The following is an 18485-nucleotide window of genomic DNA, read 5'->3' as shown; positions in this document are numbered from 1 at the left end:
CTTCCCCCGTCGATGCTCAGACGGAGATCATCGACCAAGGCGACCATGGCCGTCTCAACCCCGTGACCCGCCCGGAAGCCAGTTTGAAATGGATCCAGATAATCAGTTTCATCCAAGACCGCCTGAAGTTGGATCGCAACCGCCCTCTCGATCACCTTCCCTAAAAATGGTAGCAGCGAAACAGGCCGATAATTATTATGTACCAGGGGGTCGAGGGAGGGCTTTTCCTGGTTCAAGAGGAATGCTCTTAATCTGGTGCTCTGCACAGGCTTTTAAAGAAAGCCAGTGGAAAGTTAGTATGGTGTTGTAGTTTGAGCATTGGACTATGACTCTGGAGATCAGGGTTTGAATTCCTGCTCAGCCAAGGAAACCCACTGGGCAAGTTGCACTTTCTCAGGCTCAGAGGAAGGCAACCCGTGACAAACCTCCTCTGAACAGATCTTGCCAAGAAAATCCCATGATTTTGCTTTAGGGTCTCCATAAATCAGAAATGACTTGAAGACACAAAACTGCAACAAATAGGCATTTAAAACTTCCCCTACAGATCTTATCCCTGGAATTCAGAGAGATGCTGTCTTTGAATGTGGGTGTTGTAATTCAAATGTGGAGGATAGATATCAGTTTTTTGTGGATCAATGAACCCACATATTCCTTACTTGTCAGCCATTCTTGCCAAGATATGTGGAATCATTCTTAAGAAAGAGAAAACACTGCATTTCTTTGTCAGTTGTGAAACTGGAAATTTGGCAGCAGTGTGTTCTCCAGTACAGTTCTGGGGGAGAGAGGTCCAGTGCTTTCCCCAACCTTGGAAAACCACCTGCTTGTGTTATTTGCAAAGCAGAAGTGGCAGTGGACGTCTTAATGGCACTGTCTATTGTCCTCAGTCCTCTGGACCATTTTGGCAGAGTGAAGGTTGCTTTTCTCATCTGAAGTTCCTTTCCTTCCTTCCTTCCCTCCTCCTTTTTTTCTTTACTGTTCTTTCCTTCTTTCTTTTACAATGCAGTTTCTAATCTGTTCCAACTCATCTGGGGGCAAGGCTGGATGATTTACAGGTTTGTTTATAAGCCTCTCTCCCTTTTGGCAGAAAAGAGTTTTGAGAGCTGCTATTTGTTTCTGTCGCTTTTCCATCCGGTAGACAAACAGCTGATGTAAAAAAGATGAGGAAGACAATAATAAAACATCAAGCATTCCTGACCAGATAGAAAACAACGTTCCCAGCCTGAGACTTCTGAAAACTGAGCTGTCTGTGTGTTTTGGGATCCTGAGATCACATTGTGCATCGTGTAACATCTTGCCTGCCACAGTCCTAGTCCAGTGCTCCAACAACTACCCCATGGTGGCTCTCAAACTACATCTAGATGGGCCTCAATTTTCCTTCTACAAAATGAAGGCTTTTATATTTTTAAATGCCATAAAAATGCCAAATAGCACAATTTTCTATGCTAACCAAATGGAGTATTTTAGGCCCCTAAAACAGCAAATGAATTCAGGCGTGATATGAAAATAAGTATGCATATATTTCATTATTATTACTATTAGTACTGTTGTTAACTTAATTTATACCCCACTTTCCCCCTAGAACTGGGACTCAAGGCAGCTTACATGTTAAAATAATTACAGCATAACTGAAATGATTACAGTGCCATTGTAACATAAAAATAATATAACTTTCCCTCAGTTATCTTTTTTTCTCTGCCAACTTCCCCAACACAGCTAAGTTAAGGTACATTATACCTAAAATCAGCTGCAAATCACACAAACATGTAAGGCTAGAAATTGCACAAATGTGTCTCCTCTCCCTGGCAGTAAAAGATCCACAGAGGTAAAACAACTGTTAAATTGCAACAAGTGATTAAAAAGGTATTAACCAGCCACATGTTGCCAAGATGAATAGGCCAGCAGGGTTGTTGTTTTAATATAAAGGAATTATTATTTTTAATACAGGACTAACAAAAATCAGCAGGTGGTAAGGTTGTCTTAAAAAGAGTCACTCTTCTTTTCTGTCTTACACAGAAGAAGGTATGACTCTTCTAAGGTGATGCCTGTTCTGTCTACTCAGATTCTAAAACAGTATTTCTGAATCGAGACATTTTCTTTGATTGCTTTTTAGATTTTAAAAACAAACAGAAGAACTGCATTGCTTCAGAAATGCTGTATTTATACATATGGAAATATATGCACAGTTAATGGTTTTATCAATAAATAATTGACCAGAGTACATTTGATTAAAATTTCCTTAGTGAAGTTGTGCAGCCCTGTTTGTATCCCCACACAAGGTGGAGATGGCTGCCAACTTGAAAAAAGCTTTAAAGTGGGATTGGATAGATCCATAGAGGATAGGACTGTCCATGGGAAGTGGTCAACATGGCTCTATAGCATGTCTGCTTGTGATCTTGTATAGCTCTTGTTGGGGAGTGTGAGATGGAAGGTGCAGTTCATTCATGTTCTGGTGGCATACTTCTATATCATATTTCAACAAAATTCTGGGTTAGATCTGCTAGGGGTTGGAATCTTGCACTCCTTCAGATGTTGCTGAGCTGTAACTCACAGGATTCATCATCGTTGACTGCGTTGGGCAGAGCTGCTGAAACTTGCAACCCAACAACATCTGGTTGACAGCATGATTACCACCCCTCTGGAAAATTCTGTGGTCTGACCCACCAGATTCTTCTTATGGGTCCCTCTCCTGTATCTATACTTACCACATTTCCTATGCCATACTTTGGCTACTGAGAACATCTGAAGAGGGAGGCAGCATATGATCTCCTTTCCCCATTCCATATAAAAAATTCATGCACAGGTAACTGCTGTCAAGTACCATTGTGTTCTCTGTCTATCTGAGAACCACTGCTTGTGGATATTGCTCCATTTGGACATTTACAGCTCCTCCTTGAAATACTAACAGATGTACTGTGAATCTTACCACCTGATGCTGTGGAAAAAAATGGAGTTTCTTTATTCCATGTCCCTGCTGAACATGGGAGATGCTCTCGAGGCTTCCTAAGTGGCATGTCTTGTATGCTGAATGGTGTGACCTACTTAAAAAGAAATAAATGCCATAGTCTTTGCTTCCCAGCAAAGTGCTAATCCAATCAAACTACACAAACAGAACATTACTGGTGGTGCTTAAACATGAGCCAAAATATTTTACTGACAGGAGCAACTCCTCCCCCAAGGAGGGTTTTTTCCAAATGAGAGAAATGTTTCATTTCATGCTGGAATGGGTAGCAGACAAGAAGGTCATTGAAGGACAGGTTAGATGTTGTCAGGGCAAAATAGCTTAATTGTCGACTTTTGGGAATTATGATTTCTATATTTATCTCTCTTGGTACATATCTATAGATCAACCTTGGTTCAGTCTTTGGTTCTTCAGACGTTTTGGAGTTCAGCTGTCCAAATCTCTGACCATTGACCATGATGCTGGGGGCTGCTGGAAGCTGAAGACCAAAACTTCTAGGCCCTTTCACATACTGCATGGTTAGAGTGTTACGGTCCCACTAACTACTATGGCTGCATTGCATGAACTCCTGAGGTTTGTAGTTTGGTGAGTTTAGCTCTTTGGCCCATTCCGAAATTGAAGATTCCAGGATCCCATCAGTTGGAATCATAGCAGTTAAAGTGGAATCAAAGTGCTGCAACTGTGTAGTGTGAAAAGCCCCATGGCCAAAGATTAAAGGCCTTTGCTGTGGGTGTATGGGTATATATCCTTTTAGAATACAGGTGAGGTACTATTTTCAACCCAAGGGCAAAGTTGGCCCTGGGTTGGAATGATGGGGCTGCATGCCATTGGTGGACATGGCTGCTGGCCCAAGTGGATGGGGCTACTACACCATCTTCACACATACATCATTCACTCACACAGACTGAAAACACTCTTCCCACAGAACTCTCTCTATGTGTGTAAATGTGTGTGAGAGAGAAAAAGAAAGAAACAAGCAGGAGCATTTTCCTTTCTGGGTGATGACCTCAGAGAGCAAGCAGCCAAATGAATGTTCTTTATGCTTTCACGTTCTGATTTAGGCTATTTTTTATGGTGATCCAACCAGGGATTTTCCTTGTTCTGGAATAAAAGAGATGTAGAATGAACAAAATCAGCTGCACCTCTTGGGTTTTTACATCTGTTGCAGATTGAGAGCTCATATGTAGAAGGAGTGATCAAGGAGTTTTATTGTTCCAGTCAAAGGCTAGGACAGTTGCATATTACAACAAACCAATACAGGCATATCAAGATACAATTTCTATCCCTGAATTATAGCAGAAATGGAATATTAGGATGCAAAAGGAACCAATAAATGTATATCTTTAAATCTCTGCAGCAGTTTCCAGAAACAGTACCTAATCCAGAAATAATACCTAATTCTTTTTTCTAATGTCAAGAATCATAGGATTATAGAGTTGGAAGAAACCACAAGGGCCATCCAGTTCAACCCACCTGACATGCAGGAACACACAATCAAAGCACCCCTGACAGATGGCCATCGAACCTAAAGATGCGTGTGTCATTTAAACAGCATACCTCCAAAGTGAACCGAAGCAGCCTATCTGTTTGGGCGCTAAAGATCTCTGGGGGAAAGTTCTTTGCAAGTTTAATAACAACATATTGTCTAAAGATATGCCCAAAGTATGATAGCCTCATCTTTGTTTCTAGTGAAAGTTTGGGCTTGATTTATTATGGGACCTATTTAGTGATCATTTTGCCAGCCTGTGGTATCCATAGAGCCACATTTCAAATGAATTGATTTTCCCTCACTTTTTCTTTACTGTCCAGCTTTTAAACCATACATAGAATAATTATGCTATGGACAATCTGGAAATACAGAGTGGGAAATATTTTCAGTCTGTACACAGAGGCAGGTGATATTCATTTGGCAGGAAGAGTATTCACCTATTCTGCAAAGGAATGCAAATGAAGAATGACGTACAGGGAGCATTAAAAAAAACACAACCCTCATCAGCTGCTGATGTAGAGTTTCAGATAATATGAAAGCTTATGATGGGTCCCTTGAGGATGGCTGATTCAAACCTGAAAATATGCAGCCAGCACACAGGCTTGGAAGCAGATGCTGTAGTGCTCAGTGATATGCAGACTGTTCTGCAATTGCTTCTGTTGATAAGCATTTATTATTTTGTGTGTCTATGTTTTGGCAAGAGCTTCCTGGAGAAAGCTGCATTGTTTGTTAGGTTGAAACAGTGTTGGTACTCATAGTGTGCCGCCGAACAGTCTCTGTCCTACTTTCCCATCGCATCGGTTGGGTTAGTGAGGTCATGGAAAGGGCCTCAGGCAAAGAAAGGTTGGAAGTAGAATAGCCAATGCATGGGCAACACACTCTGGCAGCTCTATGAATCAGAAATCCTAGATTGCTGGGGTGAGTGTGGAAGGGTCAGACGTAAGGCTAAAATGATGCCATTTAGACTGTTAGACTACAACTAGAGATGGAGTGTGTGTGTGCGCGCGCGCGTGCATGTCTGTCTATGATGAAAGTACACACAAAAATGTGTGTGTTAATGAAAAGAGCATAGCAAAAACACGAGGGGAAATTATTTCTTAAAAATCAATGTACTGGGCGAAATTACAAACAGAAATGTGTATATTAGGATACATCTGCACGCAAAAATGTGTACGTTAACAAAAAGAATATACCAAAGAGGATACCCCCCAAAATTAAGGGAAAACAATTGACAAAAAATAAGAATATTAGACCAAATTAAACACAGCAATGGGTATATTAGGATAAAAGTGAATAAAGTTGCATGCAAATTTCGCGTAATGACTTTTTTAAAAAATGTCTCAAACTAGTGTAAAAATGGGTTAGAATGAAAGTAATATTAGGAAGATGGAAGGAACCAAAACTGAAATTTTCCTCCTTTTCTTGAATAAAACTCCCATTGCTCTAGCATGACCCAAGGTGGAAATGGTAGTTGTAGTACATTTGGAAGGTGCCCAGTTGAAGAAGGCAGCATAGAATATATAAATTGGATACATAAAACTGCCACATTCAGGGCCTGGCATTTTGATGAAAATGATCTAAGTCAACAGTGCAGGGTGTGCATTTGACTCTTTAGTGAGCTGCTATATTCAAATAGATAATTCTAGGTTGGATAGACCAGTGGTCTGACCTATGTGCTTTTTTGATGCAGGGTAGTGTCATACTGTGGGCCAAGATTTACTTAGTCCAACGTCATATCTCTGTGTCCATCATAGAATCCTTCACAGGGTCATCCCGCTTCAGTGAAGACAAGAGCAAAAAGAAATGGTGGTTTTGTGATGATGTTCCTGAAGTTTTTTCTCTCTCTTCTTTCCCTGACCCCTTCCATTTCCCTATTATTGTCTTCATCTTTATTTCTATACAGTACCACCTTTTCCTTTAAACTGGGACTCAAGTTGGCTTATAATTTGAAACAAGTACAGTTTAGCTAAAAACACACAAAAATCAACATTAAAATAAGATCGAACCATTGATAATGTTAGAACCATCAAAAATCTATGGCTAGAAAGAATAAAAAAGTGGAAAGAGTTCAATAAAAGATGCAACACCCTTTAAATCCTTTCTTTCTAAAGCTTAAGTCCTAAAAACATGTCAGAATAAAAAAGGGCTTTGCACACTGATGAAAGAACATTGTGGCCTCCTTAGGAAGGGAGTTCTAGAACCTAGGGGCAGTTATCAAGGAGGCCATATCTCTGATCCTCGCCTTTGAAAATAGTGAGACTGAGAGATCTCATGATCTGGGCAGGCTCACATGGGGAGATATGATCTGTCAGAAACCCTGGACCTAAGCCATACATAACTTTATAGGTCATAACCCACACAGTTTCATGGCTGCTGCTTTAAGAGGGGTTTTCTTGGGTTGACTTGGTGCAGGGCTTTTGCTGTGGATGATCTCTGGTGCATGTTGTATCCCACTTCCTTGTAAGCCTTGTTAATATTTTATCATTTTGTTACATGGGGAATTAATTACTGTCAACAGAACAGATTTTAATCTAATCAGCTATTCTGTACGCTGCATCAATTGCAGACATCAAAGCTGGCATCAAAGTCCTTGGAATGAAAGTACACAGTGTGCCTTCCAAGCGAGATGCAGTAGATGTGCAAGAGTGCTCTTCATAGATAGATCCCTGGCTTGGGCATGCTTGGAAAATTACTTTTTATATAGTAGTTACACCTGTAGTTCCAAGTTTCCCCAAAACCAATTACCAATAGTTTTTTTAAATAAAAGTAACTCCACTTTCAGATTATTTAGAACTTTGATTTTCTGTATAAAGTAGCTTAAACCAGAAGAACTGCTTAGGACCAAGTTATCTGAAGCTCCATACACTAATCTGATTTGGCTGTTGTTGTGTGCCTTCAAGTCGTTTCCAGTTTAAGACAACTCTAAGGTGAACTGTCATGGGGTTTTCCTGGCAAGATTTGTTCAGAGGAAGTTTGCCTTTGTCTTCCTCTGAGGCTGAGAGAGAGTGACTTGCCCAAGGTCATCCAGTGGGTTTCCATGGCTGAACGGGGATTCAAACCCTGGTCTCCAGAGTCCTAGTCCAACACTTAAACCACTGCACTGCACTGGCTCTTGAACTTGCCTATGCTTTAAGATCAGCTGTAATGGCCATGCTCATCAGCCCACCTCATGATCATGTAGATCAGTGGTTCCCAAACTTTGGTCATTTGGGCTTCAACTTCCAGAGGCCCAGCCAGGTTGGCCAACTGTCAGGAATTCTGGGAGCTGAAGTCTAAAACATCTGGAGGACCAAAATTTGGGAATCACTGATGTGGAATGATGGCTTGAGAGTAACAAGGTCTTTTGGGTGGTTGACCCATATTTTTGGAGGCCTCAGTTATTTTATTTCAGATAACTTTTAACTGAGATGTCAGCAGAGTTTTAAATTATTTTAAATATGAATTGTGCTGTGGGGTGTGAGCTGTTCTTAGTTGTTTACAATGGTTTTATGTAGAGATTTTGCTGAACTCCAATAATGCTTTTATTTTGCTGTGTTGGTATTTTAGTTTTAAATGAAAGAGATGTTTTGCTTTGTCTGTTTTATTTATACAAATAGATCATCGGGGACAGGTGTTCCTTGAAAGATGTCATAGAAGTACATGAATGAACTGCAGAGTTTACCTGCTGTAGTTATTTGTGAGCTTTCAGGGGTTTTGTTAGAAAACAAAACACCACATTGTGCATCTGTTTGCTCTGGTCTTCATTACCAGCTGAGTTGTCAGACGTGTGAAGCCATTTTAGGAGAGCAGGGTTTGAGGTTCGTGCATCTGACAACAGCCAGGTCTTTGGAAGAGTGGTTCCACTGGGACAGAAGTTTTGGACCAAAGTTCAGACCTCCTCCTCTACACACAGCCAGGTTGATGTTCCACATTTTGGAGTGAGTGAGATCATGCATGTTACAAAAGACCCCCACCCCACGCACTCATCTGAACCATTTTTAAGGCAAGCATTTACAGTTGTGCAACTTCTCCACTGTATGCTGCCTTCTATTTACCTGTTTGTCACTTTTATATCCCCCTTTCATCTAGTGAGCTTATGGTAGCTGCATGGTTTTCCTTCTCCCTGCTTTGCGTGTAGAATAACCCTATGAAATGGGTAGGTCAGGTTGAGAGAGTGTGTCTGGCCTATGCTCACCCAAAGAGTTTCATGACGGAATTGGGACTACAAGTTGAATCTCCTGGACCCAGTCCACTTGAGCCACTATTTTGCAATGCTTGATGGTGTCCTTTGGCAAAAATAGAGCCAAAACATATTAAAACACCCTTTGTGGGCTACAGAGTGAATTTTTTTCCAAAGTAAACCCATCAGCAAGGCCCAAAGAATCTTTCCATTTTGTGTGTATGTGTTTTGATCTTTTCCTTGCTTTGCTGGCAGTCCTTGTGGCTGCAGTTTAACTTGCTTAGAAACAGAGATTGGAACAAAGGGCCCATTGCTTGCATTGGCAGCAAGTATATAATTGTGGTGTTCTGATGTGAAGGTAGAAACTACATTAGTGCTGGGCTCTTAAAAACTACCTGCCTAGTTAACTGAAATAGTGTGGTCACAACCTGGGACCAGTTGTGCCTGTGGCAAGTGCCACAACCCTTTGAAGGAAATGGCTATGGCTAGTTTTATAGCTGTGTGTGCATACATGCAACTCTGCAAGGAAGCTAGGTCTGTTGCTGTTGCTGTTGTGTACCTTCAAATCATTTCTGACTGATGCCCACCCTAAGATGACAGTATAATGAGGTTTTCTTGGCAATATTTGTTTAGAGCAGGGGTTTACCATTGCCTTCCTCTGAGATTGAGAGATAGTGACTTGCCCAGGATTGTCCATTTGGCTTCCATGACCAAATGGAGATTGGAACACTAGAATCCCAGAGTCCTAGTCCAACACTCAAACCACTGCCCTATGTTGGCTCTAAGCTAGGTCTGCTACCAAATAATTCTTAGATAATAATTTCTGCTGGCCAAAAATGAGTATGCAAACTGAAAGGGTGCATGACATTTCAGGCCCAGTTTGAGCATCGTGATCTCAAGCCAAAATACCAGATAAGAGTTTGGATTTGATCCAAATCTGGGGCTTGTGGATGATTTGTAGCAGATTCTCAAGGACCTTCTGCTCACAGATGTTTAACAAAAGGAGCAACCAAATGGACCCCCCCCCCTTGATGATAACTGTTGAAATGAAGAAGGTTTTGAGTGGAGTGACTTTTATGTAGAGGTCTATTACATTCTGGCAATCAGAACAAATTCCTGGGCTCAGGACTCCTGAACCCTGAAGTGTATGTTTTATGCATCATGCTCTAACTGGTGAAAATTAGGGTAATAATAATAATAATAATAATAATAATAATAATAATTTTAAGAAACCCAAAGCAGATCTCGAAAACTCCTGCAATAAAATATTCTTTATCAGTTCAAGAATGAATCATGTACCCACATGCTGCCTCCCTGCCTCATGCCTATGGCTTTGAGAAAGATATTGTGTTTTATTAAAGTACAGTTTCCCATGACCTCTGTGTTTTTATAAGTCAAGTTTCCCTTATCTGGAATTTTGAAGTCCAAAATATTCCAAAAACCAAACTTTTTCCATGGATCGTTCAGACAGTGACACTTGCTTTCTGATGGTTCAGTGTACACATAAACTTGGTTTCATGCACAACATGTTTAAAAAATATTGTATAAAATTACCTTTAGGCTCTGTGTATAAGTTGTATACAAAACATAAATGACATTTTTTGTACTTGTGTCTCATCTATGAGATATCTCATTATGTATTTATTTATATGCAAAAAAGTATTTCAAAATCCAAAAATTTCCCAACCATTTCGGATGAGAGAGACTTACTCTGTAGATAGTGGCATAACAAATTAGGATACAAAATTAAGACCTGATCCTAAGCTGTTTGCAGGAAGAGAAGAATGACTGTGTTAACATGTAGATAACTCTGAACAGTCATGATTTACTGGCCTGAGATAGTGCTTGGTTTTTAATTTGATTTGTTTTATTGGTATACAAACAGTTATTATTATTGAAAATTTGTGACTTACTATGATTTCCCCCCCCCCCCCCCAAGAAAATGTGCACCACAAAAAAGAGACGTAGTGCTAATTTCTAAGGAAATACCTATTTAAAATTGTTATAGCATCTTTGAGACTAACTGAAAGAGGAGCATGAGCTTTTGTAGACTTGAGCTTGCTTCTCCAGATGCATGCATGCATCTGAAGAAGTAGGTTCAAAATCTATGAAAGCTCATGCTGCCAATTTCTCTGTTTTCTTTAGTCTCAAAGGTACTACTCTGCATACTGAGTTTCCAGACTAACAGGGCTATGTTTCTTAAAATAATTGTAGTATAAGTAGTAATGCAATTTGCCCATCCATTGTGGAAAAGACAGGTAACTTCTCAAGGTGCTAGATGACTTTTCCAGCTTGAACAATCCTTAGAAGTTAAATTGACCAAACTGAAGCTGTTATACTTGAGTCATATCATGAGATGTCATGACCCATTGGAAAAGATGATAATGCTGAGTAAAGTAGGAGGCAGTAGGAAAAGAGAAAGACTGCATAGCAGGTGGATAGAGTCATCAAGGAAGCCATAGCACTGAATATGCAGGACCTGATCAGGGCTGCTGATGACAAGGTGTCTTGGAGGTATCTCATTCATAAGGGTCACCATAAGTTGAAGCTGACTTTGACAACCATTAACAACAGCCAAGTGTGAACTGATACCTGCTGCCCAGATCAGTGGGCACCATATCATCTGTTTTTGGAGGGTACCATTTTCCTTATTTTTAAACTGTCCTTGAACTGAGCGGTTTTTCAAACAGAAGATGTCTTTGGGTCCCTTAAAATAAGGCACCCGCTTTTATCCCAAATGTTTAGGACCTGTCATGGACCCTAGAATTGTGTGTGTGTGTGTGTGTAGCGGGGGGGGGGGGGAGAAGGATTGAACCTCTGTAAGACTAACCTGAGCCCAACCCTTCCCCAAATCACCTGGCAAAGTTGGATCACCCAGACCTCTGCATAATTGAACCTCCTCAGGCATTATCAATCAGAAATCTACTAAGTGATCAATCATTAAGAAATAGTAAGACAGTGATTATTGTTGAGCCCTCCCAGGACTGAAAGAAGCTGCCTGCAGTCTGTCTTATGCACATTCGCTTGGTAGTAAATTCCAATGAATGCACAGTGTTCAGAGGGCACTTCTGTGTATACTTTGTGCTTGTAAGAGTCTTGATATTTCAGGATTTTTCAGTGATAATGCATGGAAAGAGTAATTTCCCCTTTCTGTGTGAATACTTGCAAGTGGGCAAAGCTATAACAACTACACCTGCCAATGTTGACACCCCCATCCTAAAAACAGTTCACAGGGACACCTAATATTGTAGCACCTTAAATATTCAACTTACTGTATATACTCAACTGTAGGGTTCATATATATATGTCAAGGGCAGGTTTTGGGACCAAAATTACAGATTTTGACATGACCCATGGACAAGTCGAGGACAAAACTTTGAGGCATGAACAAAGGATCTAAAGGATGAAGCAACAGAAAGCAGTGCCAAAAAACTTACAAAATTTCAGCAGGCATGTTTGTGCTCATATGGATGAGAGAATAGAGGGTCAGTGATTCTAAAAGAGATTATGCTCTTGCCTTTCACCAGGTGATGATTCCTTTTTAAAATAAGAGTTAAACTACAATGCTTACATTGACCAGTGGATAAGCTGAGTCAGTTTTTGGGGGTCAATTTTTTGATTAAAAATTCGAGACTTACACATGAGTATATATAGTATATTATTTGGCATGAGCTCTTGGTGATTGCCATCCTATTTAGCAGATTCATAGACTGCGGTCTCCATGAAGTTGGCAGGTTATTATACACATGCTTGGGTAGCTGGGTGAGGAAACATAATCGTTGAGCACTTATTAGTATATTAATAGATACATTCCTTAAAGTAGGTATTGGGTTGCGACAGGATTCATTTCAATGAGAATCTTTGCTTTAGGGGAAAAAACATTTTAAAATAACTTTATTTCTAGCTGGGAGAGGAGAAGAGATGGGCCGGAAAAATGTATGGCCGGATGCGTTTCTGGAATTGGCTTCACTTCATTGTGTGTCTGCAGGATTGCTTTGCAGCCGGCCACCTTTTTGTTTGCTCACCAGAGGGAGAGGCTTGGCTGTAGACCAAAGCTGGTTGTGATTGGGCCTTATCTCACCTGCACAGCATGCTGTGAGAGGAATGCAAGACACTCATTCTTCCTCTTTCATTTTTTGGTGGGCACTTGTTTAAGCAAAGCTTGTTTGGGGCATATTTCTCATTGGCTGAATATAATCCAGAACTTGGAAAGTTTTTTTTAATTGACAGCTTCCAAAATCTGCTAGCCATTATGATCATATTAGCTGGTAACCTCTGGAAGTTGTAGTCCCCAAAAGTACGCTTTCCAAGTTCAAATTTAGTGTGATGCGAATGAGCCTCTGTGAGCCTTGGAGTGCACATACTTCCTTCCCACTGTTGTAACTGTGAGGAGGAGTTTGGAAGCTTTTACTTCTGCTTTTGCTTAAACACAACTTGTCTTGCCAACTGTCAAACCATGGCTATGGTTAAGTATAGTTTGTTTGAAATGAGCACTTTGAGACCATGTGTTGTTAAGCCACAATGAAAATTTACAACAGTGTGTAAAAGCTTACTTAAGCTTACTTATCTTGGAGTGGGATTGAGAAAAGGAAATGCATAAGTCTTAACTGCTGCTCCAACATGCTCACATCACACTAAACTGAGATTTTGTATGATGTCTGAACATGGCCAATATGATCAGAAAAAGCTGGTGAATCCTGTTTCTAGACTGTATGTACTTGTGTGTTCATGTGGTGCAATCCTCCTCCTTATAGAATTTAAAATTAAAATTCCATGAGTAGGAGAAGTTAGCATATTAGTTAGCATCAGGAGGAAGTCAAGCCAGGATGTATTACCTAACTCATAATCTCTCTCTCTCTTTTGTGTGTGTGTGTTTGAGACAGCAAAACAATCAGTAATGTAAATTCTCACTTTCAGTATGACTCAATACTGTATAGGCTTACCACTTTATCTTCTCTTGGTAAAGAATAGGCCATTATACCAGGAGTAAGAATAGGTCCTCCAGAACTTGGTTTGGTTGCAACACCCATCAGTTTTAGGTAGGATAGTTTATTCTGAAGCACCATGGTAGTTGCAGTCCAGCATTTCATCAAATGTATTTTATGTCTTTCCCCAACACACAACAAGATTTAGGAAATCCCGTACTTTCTGTGAAAGGAAATATTAGATATTAAAGGGGAGCTGTAGTAGCTCAGTAGCAGAGTATATTCATTGCATGCAGAAAATTCAGGTTCAGGTTGAGGCTTTGTCTCAGTTCTATCACCTTCACAGAAATGTTTGGTGAGGATGACTGTCTGTCATTCCAGATTGTGGAGGTTAGGTTGGCCCCCTCTCTGCTCTCCTTCCTCCAACAGCCAAAGCCCATCTTAGGTTTTTGGCCTTGGTTGATGTGACAGGGTTTTCTGATGAGGGATGCTGGAGTTTTTCCTCATTTATTATGTTTTAAATGCTTTTAAATTGTTTTATAATTTCATGTAGTTTTAAATATGAAAGCTTAGCTGCTTTTAATATTATGATTCATTTTAGCTATCTTCGGTTTTAATTTACGTTGTAAGGCAGTTTGGTTCTGTATCAGAAGAGAGGTAGGAAATAAAGTAAAATATTTCCCCAGCATCTCCAGCTACGGCTGGAAAAGAATCCTGCCTGAAACCATAGCACCAGTCTTTGCTCCTTATTCCTCTGATGATGAATACTTGCCCTATTCACACACTGATCTAACTGAAGGTATTGTTCCATGGTGAAGGGAATGGCACCCATATTTCTCCATGTTCTGGTTAAAGCTTTGTATGTGCTAGGAAACTCACATATAAGCCTACATGTTATGATGGGGCTGTTGAGCCTATGACCCCCCCCCCCCAACATTGCTGGATGGCCTCTCCCAGCATCCCATCATCCATGACCATTGGCTATGTTAAGAGTAGGATGATAGGAGTTGAAGTCCAAGAACATCAGGAAAGCTTTGATTTATAGGTTTTTAATTTGATCTGATCAGTATTAATGAGGAAGAATATTGTGTGCATTGGTCATCCATGAATGTTGGCTTACATGGGGAATGCTGCCTCCCAAAGCTTCTTGTTTTGTCAGAAGGAAGGAATGCTGACCCTTACCAGGACAACTGTCTGAGCTGTTGTCCCCTAAAGCCAGAGGTGGGGAATAGGTCCTCCATATACCTTCACTTCTCACAGATTCTAACCATTATAGCCAATGATAAGGGAATGGTGTGAGGGCCACAGATTACCCACTCCCCACCCTAAAGGACCCAGTTCAAGCCAGGATAAGGGTGTATTTGAATGGTGACTTCTCATGCTGTTGGCTGTTGTTTGTGCAGTATCTCTTCAAACCTGCTGGATGGGAAGTGGTTCGTGGAAAAGAAGAGGAAAGTTATAGGGTTGCGAGACCAGCTGGGCCAGCTGGGATTTTTGCTGAACCAGATGGTTGCAGGTTTGAGTATGTTGAATTGGCACAATACATGGACACAGTGTGCCTCTGCTGGGGAACTCCCTCACACAGCTTTCTCTTTGGTTTAGTACATCAAATATTACTTTTTCTCAGGCTCTTCTTTGCTGGTCCACAAACCATCACCTACCTATCTGTGGTGAGTTTCCAGGAAGGAAAAAAACAGTTGAAGCCAGTGAGTTCATATGGTATCGAACCCAGATACATTAGATTTCTTTTTTCTGGTGCCCCACATCAGGCAGTCTGAGAAGCACTGATATCAATCTTTCATTAAATTCTGTGCAGAGAAGTTGCACATGAAGAACCTTGTTGGGAAGCAGCTATAACAGCTATCTTAATTTGGAGAGCAGCTTCATGAAAATAGTTAATAGGTGGAGGTGTGTGTATTATTGATGAAGGCTATAGGGAAGGGCTTGGAAATCTGATTGGCGGCAACACTGCTTTCAGTTCAGTGCCAAGTTGAAATCAGAATGATAGAGTCGGAATGTGGTTGTTTATCATAAGCCTTTGGAATCCAGTTGCTGTAGTTTGGTTCAGGCTTGCTGGCTTGTGGGTTTTGCTTTATCCTATTTAATCTTGTTGGTTTGTTCTAATCAAGGTGTTGTTATTGTCCATACCCCACTATGAGACCTCCAGATACAGTAAGTGGTGGGATATATACAAATAAATAGTAGTTCCTCTACAGAAGACCCCTGAATCTGCTGCTAAAAGATCAAGTGGTGGGTGATAGGTTAGGCTCAGAGTTTAGTAAAGTTTTTTTTTAAAGGCATACCTCAGTTAACAAAGCCTCTGACAAAGAAGCTCCTTTTCAGAATGACTTTTTGTGTCTGCCCAGGCCCCTTCACATTTTCCTCCTTGTCTTCTGTCCACCTAGGAAGAAAGCCTTTGTCAGAGGATTTTTAAAGAAAAAGCCAGATCAGCACTAGAAGGATGGTGAAGAATGGCAGGAGAAAGATAGATTTTTGTGCCAGATTGCAGAAATGTACCTGCAAAAATAATAAAGCGTGTACTGGGAAAAAGTGGGATTCTACTCTTATCCATCCTGCTGTCGCTGTTTCTGCCTGCCTACAAAAGGCAAGGTAAACAGTTGCTGCCTCCAGTGTATCTTACTCTGCACATATGAACTGCAAACCGGAGAGAACAGGAGGAAGCAAATATGCCCAGATATCTCACTGGATATCTCCACAATGCTAAAAAGTCATAGATCTCTAATTTGGCCACCAAAATGGAAATCATCAGAAAAAGTAGATGCAGATGAAAGGGAAACAACAAAACATCCCAAGATACATTTTGGAAGAATAATTCAAGTGGTTTCCTGAAGGTTGAAAATGTTTTTCCTTATGCAAGATTGACCTGACCCGGTTGTTTCTTTTCAGATGGGAACGTTGTAAGTTCTTGATAAACAGTTCGCAAAAAACATATTGAACTGCTTTTCTTATTTGTAAAACTATCCCTATTTTTTCATGCTGTTTCTGCCTCTGGTACCAAATTATCTGTTAAAGTGGTAATGCCTAGTAACACATCTGTTTCATTAACTGAAGTGTGCCTGTACAGTTCTCAAAAACGATGTGACATAGTAGTGTGAGTGTTGGACTATGACTCTGGAGACCAGGGTTCAGTTTCCATCTTGGACATGAAACTCACTGTATGATGTGGGGCAAGTCACATGCTCTCAGCTTCAGGGGAAGGCAATGGCACACCTCTTATGAACAAATCCTGTCAAGAAAACCAAAGTTTCACCTTTGGGTCGCCTTAAATTGAAAATGACTTGAAGGCACACAACAACAAACATTGTCCAAAAAGTAACTTTTCCAGGTACTACCACCAAACCTCCCAAAGCAGCTGCTAGTCAAAACTGATAGAGCTGAACTAAACAGACCAACAGATTTTTAAAAGTTAATTTATAACTTTTTAAAAAGATAAGCGTTAAAGAACAAAAACCAATTAATACATAAAAATTAGTTTTCTATCATGTCACAGTTTTCTATTAAAAGTTTGTATTAAAACGGATTGCCTCAACCTGCTAAGTCCAAAAGACTTGATTGACCACCTTCCTTATTCTGAAACATCGTTCTAAAATGTATGTGCCTTCATGCTGACTTATGGTGACCCCATGTATTCCATAGGGTTTTCTTAAGTAATGAATACTCAGAGGTGGTTTTGCTAGTTCCTTCTTCTGAAATATATTCTACAGCCCCTGGTATTTGTTGGCAGTCTACCATCTAAAATATCAATAGAGACATTTAATTTTTCTAACTGTTTTGCTTGTCCTCTCCTGCCCAATAGGAAATGGTTTTGGCACACATTGTAGACATGTAGGAACTTAGAATATGTAGTTGTTTTCCCTTGATTAGTTCTTTGCTTTGCCATAACTTTGTCATCACCCAAAGAAATAGCTTTGTTGCCATCTGAGGTACAATTCTGTGGCTCAACTGAGACAGAGAGTGGAGGACGTTTTATTCTTTTGGGCAATGGAAGATTTGAAGACATTCCTTGTTGTATTTGAAGACATTCCTTGTTGTTGTGTTCTTGATGGATGAGACTGTAGTACTGGCATTTAACCACTGCACCACTAGGGCTCCTTGTTTGCTCTTGCATTTGTTGTTGTGTGCCTTCAAATGATTTCTGACATGGTGACACTAAAGCCATACTATCAAAGGATTTTCTTGGCACGATTTGTTCAGAGGGGGGTTGCTTTTTAGTGATGATGTGGAATTGGGCTTCCAAGGTTCAGGGAAACCTCCCAGTGATCAGAACTCAGAGAAGCAGCTGGCTGCAATGGTTGGCCCATTGAAGCTTTTAGTTCAAAAAAATGCCCCTTTCAAGCTCTGCAAAAGGATTTTGCTCAGAAGTAAACTTCCCCACCAGGTTAATGGGAGAATTTGTGCCATCTTTATGTGAATATATGAAGCTGCCAAGTGTGATTAGTAGTCCATGTAGCATCTCTGCACTGTCTGGCTGTTGTTCTGTGGGGTTTTAGAGAAAGACCGTTCATAGCCTTGCAAGAATATGTTGATTGAATGTAGAACTTTGTCCATCCAAAGCAGGGTTTTCCAGTTGCCAAATTTCTCCATCCCATCCATTTTGGCATGTCAGGTACAACTGCCTATCTTGCCTTCCTCTCTGGTCAGTGCTGTTAGGGGACCTTTCTTTTGACTAGTTGTTGGTTGCTGGAAGAGGGGTTGGATATATGGAAGAAAGCACCTATGAGACATTGTAAGGGGAGATCCTTGTTACTGCAAGCTACGTTGTTTGTGTGTTAGCATGTGTGCAGGTAAGATTAGCTGGTGGACTAGCAGTGCCTGAATCACAGTTTTTGCTGCTGTTGTTGCTGCTGCTGCTGCTGCTGCTGCTTCTGGGAAATTAAGATTTAAAACCTTGCTGAGCTGTGAGGCTTGCTGGGCAGCATTATAGTCTCTCCT

The 18485-nt window shown here is 40.5% G+C and overlaps 1 protein-coding gene across 3 annotated transcripts in view; it reads left to right on the top strand.

Moving 5' to 3' along the window:
• LOC149308879 (E3 ubiquitin-protein ligase MID2) overlaps positions 1 to 18485 on the top strand; it is a 203834-nt gene that overhangs the window by 20596 nt on the left and 164753 nt on the right. Inside the window, exon 1 of one of the 3 annotated variants that reach the window (XM_089536615.1) lies at positions 13000 to 13072. The exons of the other annotated variants lie outside the window; for them this stretch is intronic. The gene's annotated coding sequence lies outside the window, so the exon portion shown is untranslated. Of the gene's footprint in view, positions 1 to 12999; positions 13073 to 18485 lie in introns of those variants that run through there. 3 annotated transcript variants of the gene reach the window in all.

This window comes from Sceloporus occidentalis, unplaced genomic scaffold, assembly GCF_023333645.1.
Source record: "Sceloporus occidentalis isolate IW3139 unplaced genomic scaffold, rSceOcc1.0.p SCAF_8, whole genome shotgun sequence".
Classification (NCBI taxonomy): Eukaryota; Metazoa; Chordata; class Lepidosauria; order Squamata; family Phrynosomatidae; genus Sceloporus; species Sceloporus occidentalis.
Note: the sequence above shows the minus strand (reverse complement) of the source record. Positions and strands in the feature narration are given on the sequence as shown.